Here is a 15,009-nt window from a genome sequence, read left to right on the forward strand (position 1 = left end):
CTGAAAGGCAAAGGTGAGGCGGTTCTGATGCATCAGTCTAAGGGGCACAGATTGGGGGGTGTCTGATGGAACAGTCTGAGTGGCACAGATTTGTGGGGGGGGGTGGTGATGGAACAATCTGAGGGGCACATATTGGGGTGTTGATGGAACAATCTGAATAACAAAGATTGGGATGGGGTGGCACGGGGGCACAGTGGTTAGCACTGCTGCCTCACCGTGCCAGGGACCTGGGTTCAATTTCGACCTTGGGTGACTGTGAGGAGTCTGCACGTTCTCCCCGTGTCTGAGAGGGTTTTCTCTGGGTGTTCTGGTTTCCTCCCACAGTCCAAAGATGTGCAGGTCAGGTAATTGCCCATGCTAAATTTCCCATTAGGGCGGGGTTACAGGAATAGGACGGGGGTTTGGGCCTGGGTAGAGTGGTCTCTCGACAGGTCGGTGCAGACTCAGTGGACCGAATGGCCTCCTTCTGCACTGTAAGGAATCTATGATTCTATGATGAAGCACATGATGAAGGGCACAGATTGGGCTGAGGGCTGAGGGAACAGCCTGAGGGGTAAAGTTTGGGGAGGATGCATAGAATCATACATAGAAAATAGAAGCAAGAGGAGACCATTCGGCCTTGCAAGTCTGCTCCGCCATTCATTATGATCAAGGCTGATCAAGTTCAATACCCTGATCCCGCCTTCACCCCATATCCCTTGATCCCTTTAGCCCTAAGAGCTATATCTAATTCCTTCTTGAAATTATACGTTTTGGCATCAACGGTAGCACAGTGGGTAGCACAGTTGTTTAAGGGCAGCACGGTGGTGCAGTGGTTAGCACTGCAGTCTCACGGCACCGAGGCCCCAGGTTTGAGCCTGGCTCTGGGTCCCTGTCTGTGTGGAGTTTACACATTCTCCCCGTGTTTGCGTGGGTTTGGCCCCCACAGCCTAAAGATGTGCAGGGTAGGTGGATTGGCCACGCTAAATTGCCCCTTAATTGGAAAAAATGAATTGGGAACTCTAAATTTATTTTTAAAAAAGCACAGTTGTTTCACAGCTCCAGGGTCACGAGTTCGATTCCCGGCTTGGGTCACTGCCTGTACGGTGTCTACACGTTCTCCCCGTGTCTGCGTGGGTTTCCTCCAGGTGCTCCGTTTTCCTCCCACAAGTCCTAAAAGGCGTGCTGTTAGGTGAATTGGACATTCTGAATTCTCCCTCCATGTACCCGAACAGGTGCTCGAGTGTGGCGACTAGCAGATTTTCACAGTAACTTCATTGCAGTGTTAATGTAAGCCTACTTGTGACATTAATAAAGATTATTATCAGCCCCGTCGCCTGTCTGCAGCTGCAACTAATGTGACATCCCAAATATGCCCACTAAAGGCCAGGGCTCCAGCTCAATCTTCAGAATCGCCGACAGGTGCTGAAGAAGAAAACCCAAAAATCCACGAGTTTGGGACAAGACCAGAATACCACAGGCAGCACAGTAGCACAGTGGACGAGCAACACGGTACAACAGTTAGCACTGCAGTCTCACGGCAACGGTACAGTTGCTTCGCAGCTCTAGGGTCCCAAATTCGATTCCCAGCTTGGGCCACTATCTGTGTGGAGTCTGCATGCTCTCCCCGTGTCTGAGTGGGTTTCCTTCGGGTTTCCTCCCACAGTCCAAAGATGTGCGGGTTAGGTGGATTGGCCATGTTAAATTGCCCCTTAGTGTCCAAAAAGGTTAGGTAGGGTTACTAGGTTACGGGGATAGGTTGAAGGTGTGGGCTGGGTAGGGTGCTTGTTCCAAGGGCCGGTGCAGACTCGATGGGCCAAATGGCCTCCTTCTGCCCTGTAAATTCTATGAGTCTATGATACGTGCAGGTTACCCGGACTTCTTGAACAGCCCTCATATCTGTCCTCCACCCCTGCAAAGAAACAACCTATTCTGGACTTGGTCAGGTGCACCCTAACAACAATCATAAGTTGGATCAAACCGAGGAACTCCACAAGGACGTGGAGTTCACCCTGCGAAGGGCCTCACTCCACACATTATCAACCAATATGGACCCCAACTCCTCCTCCCACCGAGCTTAACCCCTTCCACTCACATTGAATCTACCCACAAAAACTATGCATAAATACCGGAAGTGCTCCCCTCCACCGGCCCCAGGAATTCTCTCCATTAGAGGGGTTGGCGGCACCACGGGGAATGTCGGGAAAATCTGTTTCGCGAAATTGTGAACTTTAAGATATCTGAACCTGAGAGCCCAAACATTTCCGTCAAAAAAAAAATTCCTCCAGACTGGCAAACCACCACTTCAGGAACAAACCCCTCACTGTCTCCAGCCCCTTTCCTCCCCCCCCCCCCCCCCCCCACCCGAAATGTGGCACCTAATCTCGCAGGTTCAAACAAATGGTTCAAATAAATGGGAACCAGCTTCGACACTGACCCCAATTTAAAATGCTGTCGGAATTGTCTCCATATCTTCAAAGTGGAACTGACTGGATTTGATGACTACTTTGTCAGTGAGAACAGGAGCAAGGCCGTCACTAAAGCCCCCAGACCAGACCTCCCACATTACTTCGATTTTATCTGCACTCACATAGCTCCCGGATCACTACACCAACACAACAAATCTGCATTAGCTGCCAAGTAATAACATATCAGGTTAGGCAACTGCAGGCCCCCCACCTGTCTGTCCCTTTGAAGCACTGCCCTATCTATCCTCAAGGTCTTGCCCGCCCACATGAAGGACAGTATAAACTTCTTGACCCTCCCAAAAATGATTTAGGAAGGAAAACTGACAGACTCTGGAACAGACACAAAAATCGTGACAAAATGTTCACTTTGATTGACTGGACTCTGTCCACCAAGGACAGGGGAAGGTTATCCCACCTTTACAGGTCAGTCTTGACTCTACTTACCAGGCTAGTCTAATTCAGTTCACAAAGTTCAGTCCAAACACAAGCCACTTGGACCCCCAGATATTTAAAACTGGAACCAGCCATGCAAAACGATAGCACTACTAGATTGGCTCCTCGCTCTGGGGGGGGTGGGGTGGGAGGTCACCAGAAAAAAACTCACTCTTTTCCACGTTTAGCTTATATCCTAAAAAAGAAGTCAAAGCACCTCAGTAGTTCCATTATATCATCCATGGTGGGGACCGGGTCTGTCATGTAAAGTAAAAGGTGATCAGCATGCATCGACACGCTATGTTCGACCCCTCCCCTCATTATCCCTCTCCGCTTACCCAAAGCCCTCAAAGCGATGGCCAAAAGCTGTATCACCAACACAAACAGGAGGAGTGGAGGGGGGTAACATAAGGCACCCCTGTCTCATTTCCCTATTTAGTTGTAAGTACCCTGAGCTCATGGTATTGGTGTGGAAACTAGCCGAGGGAGCTTTGTACAACAGGCGTACCACAGGCGTCCAACACAAAAAACTTGGTCCCCAACCCTAACCTCTCCAAAACCACAAAATGACAATCCCATTCTACCCTGTCAACTTCCTTTTCAGCGTCTAACGAGACAATTAAATTTAGCAAGCGGCACACACTTTAGGAGTGCGCCCCGCCACATATCTACAGCCTGAGGCCCACCTCGCGATGCTCCATTCACGACCAGATGAATTCCCGACGGCATGGGACACGTGTGGTCTCACCTGTAGTGAACTTAATGTGGCGGCTGCGGACACAGTCCGGTGCCGCCACAATTGGGGGGAGGGCCGATCCACAGGCAGAGTGGGGGGGGGGGCTTTATTTGGGGCTAGGGGCACTGTGGGCGGGTGGTCCGGGGCGCGTGAGCGGACGAAGGGGAGTACTATTTTTGTGGTCTGGGCTGAGTCCGCCATGAAGCAATGCGCGGCAGGCCGCCACCGTGCACATGCACGACAACAGACCTGGAAATGCTCAGGGCCGTATCAGCAGCTAGAGCTGGGAGCTTTACGCTGCCTCCCTGCTAGCCCCTAGCAAAACAGCAAATTGGTTTTGCGCCAGTTTTCCTGCCGTAAAACACCACCATTTTCATGCCAGCGTGGGGACTTACTCACCTGTGATCTTTTGATTTATCCGTAACTCTCAATCTTGCCAGGTACTCCATTCCAAAATGCACTCCGCTTTTATGCACTTTTAAATGCACTTCACCCTATTAAACTCAGCAATCCACAGTAGCTCGGCCTCAACAACTTGGTAAATTTGGATGCTGTTTCCTTCCCACCTCGTGTCATGATTCTCTTTGGCCCATTTTCAGGACCTACTGCTCTTTCTGGAAAATGTGAAAAATGAACAATAACTGCAGTGGTGGCTCATCCACCTGACACCTCTGCCAGAGTGTTCAGTGGACCCTATCCAACTCAGGAGGGGCCATCTGTTAATCCCCTATCCTCCCCCCCCCCCCCCCCCCTCCCCCGCCACCAACAACTTTTTGGAAAAGTACTTGGTTGGCCTTGGGCAACCCCACGATCCTGAGGTTCTGTCTCCTTGACCGGTTCTCCAGGTCCTCGACCTTCACCGTCAGGGCCATTTCCTCTCCCCCCATCATCGACACCTCGACTTCCAGCGAGGCAATCTTGTCGCTACGTCGCGACAAAATACCTTCCACCTTTAACAATTCTCCATCCTCTTTCACAGCCTCCGAAGTCCGACTCCAACTTCCCTCTTATTGGGTCCAGTGCCTCCTCTCTTTTGAGGGTCTCCATCATCTCCCTTCCTTGCCTTTCAAAGTGTTTACCAAATTGCTTTTTGAATTCGAGTGCCATTACCCCAGTCAGCATTTCCACTGTAATAGGAGCAGCCACACCCGCTGAGATCACCTCCGCCATCTTTCCTCCCAATGAGCTTCGCACTCTCAATGACTCCGTCAAACGCCTACCATTTGTACCCTTCTTTCGAATAGTTTATTTTGTGGCTTCCATCGTCCTTCGTCAAATACAATTAGATGGGTCAGTTTTGTCCATCAATTCCCCCTGGGAATTGGGCAAAAAGGATCAAAAATCAAGGATCTTAACAGGAGCTACCTTATATGCGACCTTCTCCTACATGTCTTCCCTGGAAGTCAACCAGTGCAGTATTTTTGACAGCTGCAACCTAAGCTTTATGTGTCATTTGGAAAGAGCATCAAGGTCCTCCTCATTGACCATTGCTGGCTTGTTGTTCACAACGTTAAATTTGTGGATAGAAAGTGATGGACAATAAGAACGCTCCATATATTCCAAGGTGCACGGGTGAGGCTTCCCCTCTGACAACGCATTCATCGGATGTTCTTTTCCTGTCATGCCATTTGAGATATGAATTTGGCTGTAAAATGATCTTGCAGCAATGAGACTGTGCATCACTCCTGCATGTCTGGATTCACAGTTTTAATTCAGTGGCAGCAATGCAGATTGGGTTGGGGGATGGGAGGGGTGAGGGGGGGGGGGGGGGGGGGGGGGTCATGCGGCGGGGAAATAGGCTGTGTTAAAATGGTGTGGCCAAGCAGAGGTTGCTAGGTTGTTAAGCGGCCCTGCCCCCATCATTTTCACTGCCCAGCTTCTGAAACTTCAATGTGACTTGTTGAGTTCAATGGGAACAGACGGTTGGTCAAATTTATTTGCAGGACAATAAGATAAATGTGGGACTAGGTTGCAGTGAAGATAATAATGAAACGATAACGTATTGCCAAGGAAAGTAAGGTAGTAACATGAAAAATCAAGAAAAAGAAATGGGAACAAGCAAATTGATGTAAGCTGAACAGTAAGGAGGGGTTTTGTTGGTAATATTTGTAACAGATAGAACATGAAATAACATAAAGGGTCGCACGGGATAAAATAGATCATCTGAAAGATGAGGGCCTGTTGGAGTTCATCAATTATTTCTTTTCATCAGTAATCACAGGAGAAATATGTGCCAACATGCCGGAGGCAGAAAGCAAATTCTCATGGGGACCAGCCAAGTATCTGACAAATACAGAGATAAGAAGGTTATTAGATGATTAGGAGCTTTCAGAGCCAATAAGACCTATCTGTGTACCATGTAGCCAATGCAACTAACAGGAAAAAAGAGAAGAAACCTTTGTTGAGATTCTCTGCAGTTCATGCAAACCTGGAGTGGAATTTGGAGATCTGGAAGTAAAGTATTCAATAAGGCTTGACATTGAAGACAGGAATTATGATGCACGATTAACCTGTGCCCATTGAATGTAGCACAGGCAGCGTCAAACATTGTGCTGGTGGACCCCTTCCGCAATGGCGGTGTGCTGCCGAGTACTAAATATGCAACATGCACAGCCACAGTTTCAGTAGGAAGATCACCTTTGTGTGAGGCAGGTATCAATTACCATAAAGCCAGCACACCCCTGTTAAGTGGGTGGTACACTCTGGCTGTAATATAAGTTCATAAGATATAGGAGCAGAATTAGGCTATTTGGTTCATCGAGTCTGCTCTGCCATTCAATCATGGCTGATCTCATCCTGGCCTTAACTCCACTGTCCTGCCCATTCTCCATAACCCTTCAGTCCATTACCAATTAAAAATCTGTCTCACTCCTCCTTAAATTTACTCATTGTCACTGCACTCTGGAGTAGCCAATTCCACGGATTCACAAGCCTTTAGGAAAAGTAATTTCTCCTCAACTCCATTTTAAATTTGCTACCTCTTATCCTCAGACTATGACCTCTTGATCTAGAATTCCCCACAAGAGGAAGCATCCGACCCACATCTACTTTATTCATACTTTTTTCATCTTGTATACGTCAATTTGATCTCCCCTCATTCTTCTAAACTCGAGAGAGCATCGGCCTAAACATCTCGGGCGAAATTCTCCGCCCCCCACGACGGGTGGGAGAATAGCGGGAGGGCCTTCCCGACATTTTTGCCGCCCTCCCGCTATTCTCCCCCCCCCCCGCCGAAGTCCCGACCCGAATCGCTGCCGCCGTTTTTTTACGGCCGGCAGCGATTCTCAGCTGTTAGATGGGCCGAAGTCCCAGCCCTTTCCGCCGTTTTTACGAACGGCAAACACACCTGGTCTTGCCGTTCGTAAAACCGGCGTCACAAACTTGCTATTAATAACCATGGCACCGATTGGCATGGCCGTACCACGGCCGTACCATGGCCGTGCCAAGGGTGCCATGGGCCCGCGATCGGTGGGCACCGATCGCGGGCAGCGGGCCCGATTCCCGCGCACTACTTGTCCTTCCGCCGCCCCGCAGTATCCATTCGCGGGGCGGCTGAGGGGCAACCCGGCCCGCGCATGCGCGGGTTTCGCGCAAAAACGCGATGACGTCACCCGCGCATGCGTGGGTTGGAGTCTTCCAAACTGCGCATGCGCGGCTGACGTCATATGACGCGTCAGCCGGCGCTAACTCCGGCAAGCGGGCTTAACGATTTTCGTTAAGCCCGTCTTGCCGGAGCCTACGGCGTCGGGCTGCTAGCCCCGACCGGGGACCAGAATCGGTCCCCCGTCGGGAAGGGGCGCGCTGCCGTAAAACCCGCCCGGGTTTTACGGCAGCTTTACGATTTCTCCCGTTTTGGGAGAATCTCGCCCCTCATTCAGCTAGCTGGGGAAGACATTAGCACCAGGCAGAAACCAGAGTAATGAAGTAACAAACCAAAGGCAGGCGGCAGGATCCTCCATTCCTGAGACTTGACGTTGGGACAGGATTCCTGGACTTCTCCAACAGCAAAACTGGCATCACATCTGGACCAATTCAGCAACGATTGAGGGGCTAAGTTTACAGTGGGCAGTTAGCAGCATGCACATTTTCATGGCTGCCTTGTAAGCTGTGGCAATACTGTTCCGTGCCCACCGACCCCGACCCCACGTCCCACCTGCTGGCCAGCCCCCGCTACTCCCCCCAGCCCCGGCAGAAGCCAGTGGCGCAACTGTCAGCAAACTATGGCAATGTTGGACACTTTCTGTACACCCTCTCTCTCCCTCAGTAGCCACGGCAAGGCGCCTGTTTCATGATTTTTAAAAGCACAATTGAACCATGCCGCCATGAATTCCCTCCAGTATAGGCAGAGAATCGCGGAGGCCCCGGAGAATACCGGGTCAGGGCCGCTAATGATAGGCAAATGCCGTTTACTGTACGTGTGGAGTGGAACACATGAACGCCGTTCTTTTTTTTAAAACTTGTTTTTATTCAAAATTTTACAGAATTTTTACAAAACCACTACAAAAGAAGGAAAAAAAAAGAATTAACAACTTAACAAAACAAGGTGGGATAACATTAACAAGATCCGTCTCCGGGCTACCAAGGAGGGAAAGGCCAGGATCCCGGCCTCTTTCGGCTCCTGCACTCATGGATCTTCTGACACCCCAAATATCGCTACCCCCCAGACTCGGCTTTACCCGAGTGTCCAAGACCTTGGACATAGCCTTTGCAAAGCCTCTCCAAAATTCTGTAAGTGCCGGGCATGCCCAAAACATATGGGCATGGTTTGCTGAGCTCCCTGAACACCTCACACATCTGTCCTCCACCCCAAAGAACGTGCTTATTCTTGCCGCTGTCATGTGCACCCGGTGGGCTACCTTAAACTGAATCAAGCTAAGCCTGGCACAAGATGAGGAGGAATTGACCCTGCCCAGGGCGTCTGCCCACAGGCCCTCATCCAGCTCCTCACCCAGCTCCTCCTCCCACTTGCCCTTCAGCTCTTCCACCAATGCCTCCTCCACCTCCTGCAGCTCCTGGTATACGTCTGATACCTTTCCGTCTCCTACCCACATGCCCGAGACCACCCTGTCCTGTATCCTGCGGGAAGGTAGCAGCGGAAATTCCACCACCTGCTTCTTCAAGAGAGCGCAGACTTGCAGGTACCTAAAGGTATTCCCCGGCAGGCAACCTGAATTTCTCCTCCAGCGCCTTCAGGCTAGCAAAAGTCCCATCTATAAACAAGTCCCCCATCCTTTTGATACCCGCTCTGTGCCAGCTTAGAAACCCTCCGTCTATTCTACCCGGGAAGAACCTGTGGTTGTTTCGTATCGGGGTCCAGACTGAGGCCCCTACCACCCCCCGTGCCTTCTCCACTGACCCCAGATCCTCAGTGCCGCCATCACCACCGGGCCCGTGGTGTACCGTGCCGGCAGCGGTGCCGTTATCAGTGCCCCCAAGCTAGTATCCCTGCAAGACGTCGCCTCCAGCCGCTTCCACACTGCCTCCCCCCCTCCCCCTCTGCTACCCATTTCCAAATCATGGATATGTTCGCTGTCCAATAATAGCTGCAGAAGTTGGGCAGCGCCAGTCCCCCCTACCCCCGACTGTGCTCTAAGAACAGTCTTTTAACCCGCGGGGTCTTGTTTGCCCACACAAATCCCGTGATAATCCTGTTCACCCACTTGAAGAAATGAAATGAAAAAAAATGAAAATCGCTTATTGTCACGAGTAGGCTTCAATGAAGTTACTGTGAAAGGACCCTAGTCGCCACATTCCGACGCCTGTCCGGGGAGGCTGGTACGGGAATCGAACCGTGCTGCTGGCCTGCTTGGTCTGCTTTAAAAGCCAGCGATTTAGCCCAGTGAGCTAAACCAGCCCCTGTTGGGACTGGACTTGGGAATGAGTTTGGGAAGGAACTGGAACTGGAAGATGAACAAGAACATGGGGAGGACCATCATCTTCATGGACTGCACCCTGCCCGCCAAGGAAAGCAGGAGCATGTCCCACCTCTTAAAGTCCCCCTCCATCTGATCCATAAGCCGTGTTAGGTTGAGCTTGTGCAGGGCATCCCAACTCTTAGCCACCCGTATGCCCAAGTAGCGAAAGCTCCTCTCCACCATCTTGAGTGGGAGCTCTCCCAATCTCTTTCCCTGGCCCCTCGCATGGATCAGGCTACAATAGGCTACAAAGATGGTGCCGGAGCGAGGCGACTCTCTGCAAGCTCTCCCCAACAGATCCACTTTTAACTTAACTTATACTCGTTCGTAAAAAAGGACCTGCAAAGATGGAACACACTCCCATTCTCCCTCGCAGGAAGAGTCCAGACGATCAAAATGAACGTATTGCCCAGGTTCCTCTTCCTGTTTAGATCCATTCCGATCTACATCCCCAAGGCCTTCTTCATAGCGCTGGACAAACTTATCATGGCGTTCGTATGGGGGGGTAAAAATGCTAGGATCCCAAAGAAGGTCCTACAGAAAACAAAATCCAGGGGGGAGCTAGCCCTCCCGAATCTACAATTCTACCACTGGGCGGCAACAGCCGAGCGAGTAAGGGGATGGATCCAGGAGCCAGAAGCCGAGTGGGTGCGTGTGGAGGAGGCCTCCTGCATGGGGACCTCCCTCCGGGCCCTCGCCACGGCAGCACTCCCATCCCCACCCAAAAAACACTCCAGCAGCCCAGTGGTGACAGCCACCCTCCAATCCTGGAACCAACTGCGGCAGCAATTTGGCCTGAACAAAATGTCGGACAAGGCTCCCATCTGCAACAACCATAGGTTCAAACCAGCACTGACTGACGCCACCTTCAAAAGGTGGAGACAGGACGGGGGGACACTGACAGTCAGGGACCTATACACGGACGACAGGATCGCAACACTGGACGAACTGACAGAGAAATTTCAGCTAGCTGGGGGGAACGAGCTACGGTACCTGCAGCTCAAAAACTTCCTACGAAAGGAGACAAGGACGTACCCACAACCACCACGACAGACACTACTGGAAGACCTACTGGACGCAAGTATCCTAGAGAAAGGGAACTGTAGTGACATGTATGGCCGACTGGTAGATAGGGACGACACCGTACTGGACGCAACAAGAAGGAAATGGGAGGACGACCTGGGGATGGAGATAGGGTGGGGACTCTGGAGCGAAGCACTGCATAGGGTCAACTCCACCTCCACGTGCGCAAGGCTCAGCCTGACGCAACTAAAAGTGGTACATAGAGCCCACTTAACGAGAAACCGTATGAGTAGGTTCTTCCCGGAGGTGGAGGACAGATGTGAGCGGTGCCAAAGAGGCCCGGCCAACCACGCCCACATGTTCTGGTCTTGCCCCAGACTTGTGGAGTACTGGACAGCTTTCTTCGAGGCTATGTCCAAAGTTGTGGGGGTGAGGGTGGAGCCATGCCCGATAGTGGCGGTCTTCGGGGTTTCAGACCAGCCAGATCTATTCCTGGGGAGGAGGGCGGACGCCCTTGCCTTTGCCTCCCTGATCGCCCGCCGTAGAATCCTGTTTGGCTGGCGGTCAGCAGCACCGCCCAGAGCTGCAGACTGGCTGTCCGACCTCTCGGATTCTCTCCAAATGGAGAAAATCAAATTCGCCATCCGAGGGCGGGGGGGGGGGGGGGGGGCTACGGGCTCGTTACGGGGGTTTGATGGCTAGCTACGGCCCAAAACCAAACTAAATAAATGCCAATAAACATGTTGGGGAATGTAAAATATGTATGCCGGCGAAAAGGGGGAGGCCACAGTTATTACTACGAAGATGCTCACCTGTAAATATATATGTTAATTTTTGCGTGTTCTTTTTTTTTTCTCTCTCTCTAACAATTTGTAATTTGTTCAATTTAAAACATGAAAACTGAATAAAAAACATTTATAAAAAAACTTATACTCGTTCTAACCTTTTAAAAATTAATTCTAAAGCTAACATTATTACTAACCTCTCTCTTTTCAAAAACAGCTTCTTCCCCACTGTCACCAGACTCCTAAATTACCTTCTTATTGACTGACCTCATTAACACTACACCCTGTATGCTTCATCCGATGCCAATGCTTATGTCGTTACATTGTATATCTTGTGTTGTCCTATTATGTATTCTCATTTATTTTCTTGAATTTTGTTTAATTCCCTTTTCTTCCATGTACTGAATGATCTGTTGAGCTGCTTGCAGAAAAATACTTTTCACTGTACCTCGGTACACGTGACAATAAACAAATCCAATCCAATCCAATCCAATCACAAAAAACTTGCTTTTCTCGACATTCAACTTATACCCCGAGAAATCCCCGAAATCTTTTAGGATCTGCATGACCCTCCCATCCCCTCCACCGGATCTGAAATATACAGGAGCAGGTCATCCGCGTACAGTGAAACACGATGCTCCTCCCCTCCCCGAACCAGCCCCCTCCAGTTTCTAGACATCTTCAGCGTCATGGCCAACGGCTCGATTGCCAGGGCAAACAGCAGGGGGGAGAGAGGGCACCCCTGCCTCGTTCCTCGATGCAGCTTAAAGTACACGCAGTCGGTTCGTGGACACACTCGCTATGGGGGCCTGATACAGTAATTTGAGCCACCCTATGAATTCTTCGCCAAATCCAAATCTGCCGAACACTTCCCATAGGTACATCCACTCCACCCGATCGAAGGCTTTTTCCGCATCCATTGCAGCCACCACTTCTGCATCCCCTCCTTCCGAGTGCATCATGATCACGTTCAGGAGCCTCCGCACATTCGTGTTCAGCTGCCTGCCCTTGACAAACCCCGTCTGGTCCTCATTAATCACACCCGGGACACAGTCCTCAATTCTAGTGACCAGGATCTTGGCCAACAGTTTGGCGTCCACATTAAGGAGCGATATCGGCCTGTAGGAGCCACGTTGCAACGGGCCCTTCTCTCGTTTAAGGATGAGAGAAATCAAGGCCCGCGACATCGTTGGGGGAAGGGTTTCCCTTTCCTTAGCCTCGTTGAAGGTTCTCAACAATAGCGGGCTCAACAGCTCTGAGAATTTCCAATAGAATTCTACAGGATATCCGTCCAGTTCCGGGGCCTTGCCCGACTGCGTACCCGCCAAACCTTTAACCAATTCCTCCAACTCAATCGGGGCCCCTACCCTCTCTACTAGCTCCTCCTCCACCTTCGGAAACCTCAGTTGGTCCAAGAATTGCTTCATCCCTTCCCTCCCCTCCGAGGGTTCTGACTCATACAATTTACCATAAAAATCCTCGAAGACCTCATTGATCCTTTCCGAGCTCAGGACCATGTTAACCCCCCTATCCCTAATTCCCCCAATTTCCCTGGCCGCCTCTCTCTGCCGTAGTTGATGCGCCAGCATCCTACTTGCCTTCTCCCCATACTCGTACACTGCTCCTTGTAACTTCCACAACTGAGCCTCTGCCTTCCCTGTGGTAAGTAAGTTAAACTCCGCCTGCAGGTTCCGGCGCTCCCATAGCAGCCCCTCCTTGGAAGACTCTGCATACCTCCTGTCCACCCTGAGTATCTCCCCAACCTCCCCCTCTCCATCCTATCCCTCTTCTCCCTGTGGGCTCTGACTGAAATTAGCTCCCCACTGATAACTGCCTTCAGCACCTCCCAGAGCACACTCACTGAAACCTCCCCTGTATCATTGGTCACCACATAGTTTTGGATTTTCCTCCTAATCTGCCCACAGACCTCCTCATCCGCCAATAGTCCTACGTCCAGTCTCCATAGAGGGTGTTGGCCTCTCTCCGCCCCCAGCCTTAACTCTATCCAGTGCGGAGCATGGTCCGAGACCGCAATGGCGAAGTACTCTACCCCTCCACTCTCGGGATTAGCGCCCTGCTCACCACGAAAAAATTGATCCGCGAGTACACTCTGTGGACATGGGAGAAGAAAGAAAACTCCTTCGACCTTGGCCGAGCGAATTTCCACGGGTCCACTACCCCATCTGGTCCATGAACCCCTCAGGACCATGGCCGCTGCCGGCCTCTTACCCGATCTAGACCTAGACCGGTCCGGGGCCGGGTCCAGGACCGTGTTGAAGTCCACCCCCATTACCAGACTGCATGACTCCAGGTCCGGAATTTTACTCAACATTCGTTTCATAAAATCCACATCGTCCCAATTTGGGGCAGACACGTTCACTAGCACCACCTGTGCCCCCTGCAGCTTGCCACTCACCATAATATATCTACCCCCTTTATCCGCCACAATACTCCCTGCCTCAAATGCCACCCATTTGCTCACCAAGATTGCGACCGCCCTGGTCTTCGCATCCAGCCCTGAGTGAAAGACCTGCCCCACCCATCCCTTCCTCATCCTAGTTTGATCAGCGAGCTTCAGATGCGTTTCTTATAGCATGGCTTTAGCCCCTTTAAGTGCGAGAACACATGGGCCCTCTTGACCGACCCATTCAGGCCCCTCACATTCCACGTGATCAGCCTGGTCGGAGGGCTTATTAACCCCCCCCGCTGCCAACTAACCATCCCCTTTTTTAGGCCAGCCATGTGTCCGCGCCCCCCGCACACTCCAGCCCCCCAGACGGAGGCTCCCCGTCCCAACTCCCCCTTTGACTCCGAAAGTTGCTTCCCCTACAGTCAGCAAAGCAACATCCCAGCCCTCCCCCCGCACCACCCCCTCAATCCCCCTCTCCCAAGTCAAGCATCCGCTTAACCCCACTCCTCCCCCCCCCCCCCCCCCCCCCCCATTGCACTCCCGTAACTCAGCTGACTCATGCTGACCCCGGCCGCTCCCGCCTCTACCTCCAATCCCACTGTTGGCTCCCTCTATGGGTCTCCAACCTCCCCCCCCCCCCCCCCCAACCAAGTGAGGGAAAGAGAGCCCCCCGCCCCTTATTCCCGTGTGTCAAGAAAGAAAAGCTCAAGCAAACAAACAATCTTCGGGTGCTATCCCCAACGATGAACAACTCCCCCCACCTCGCAAACTGCTCTCGCTGTCCGGTCCGTCCCGACTGCATGTGACGCAGCTCTATACAAACAGCAAACAGACCCAGAACATTGAGGGCCCAGAACAAAGGGGCAAAAAAAAAAGAAAACACGGGGGAAAACCAACATAACACAGCCCCCTCCAGCCCCCACCGCCCCACCGGTGTGCCCCAACAACATACAGCAGCCCATTAATTCAAGTCCAGATTCTCGTTCTTAATAAAAGTCCACGCCTCATCCAGCTTATCGAAATAATAGTGCCGGTCTTGGTACGTGACCCACAGCCTCGCCGGTTGTAGCAGCTGGAACTTCACCCCTTTACTGTGGAGGACCGCCTTGGCCCGGTTCCATCCCGCACGCCTCTTAGCCAGTTCTGTACCCCAGTCCTGGTAGATACGGATCTCGCAGTTCTCCCACTTACTGCTTTGCTCCTTCTTTGCCCATCACAGGACACATTCCTTGTCAGAGAAGCGGTGGAACCTTACCACCGT

Source organism: Scyliorhinus canicula, chromosome 3, assembly GCF_902713615.1.
Source record: "Scyliorhinus canicula chromosome 3, sScyCan1.1, whole genome shotgun sequence".
Lineage (NCBI taxonomy): Eukaryota > Metazoa > Chordata > Chondrichthyes > Carcharhiniformes > Scyliorhinidae > Scyliorhinus > Scyliorhinus canicula.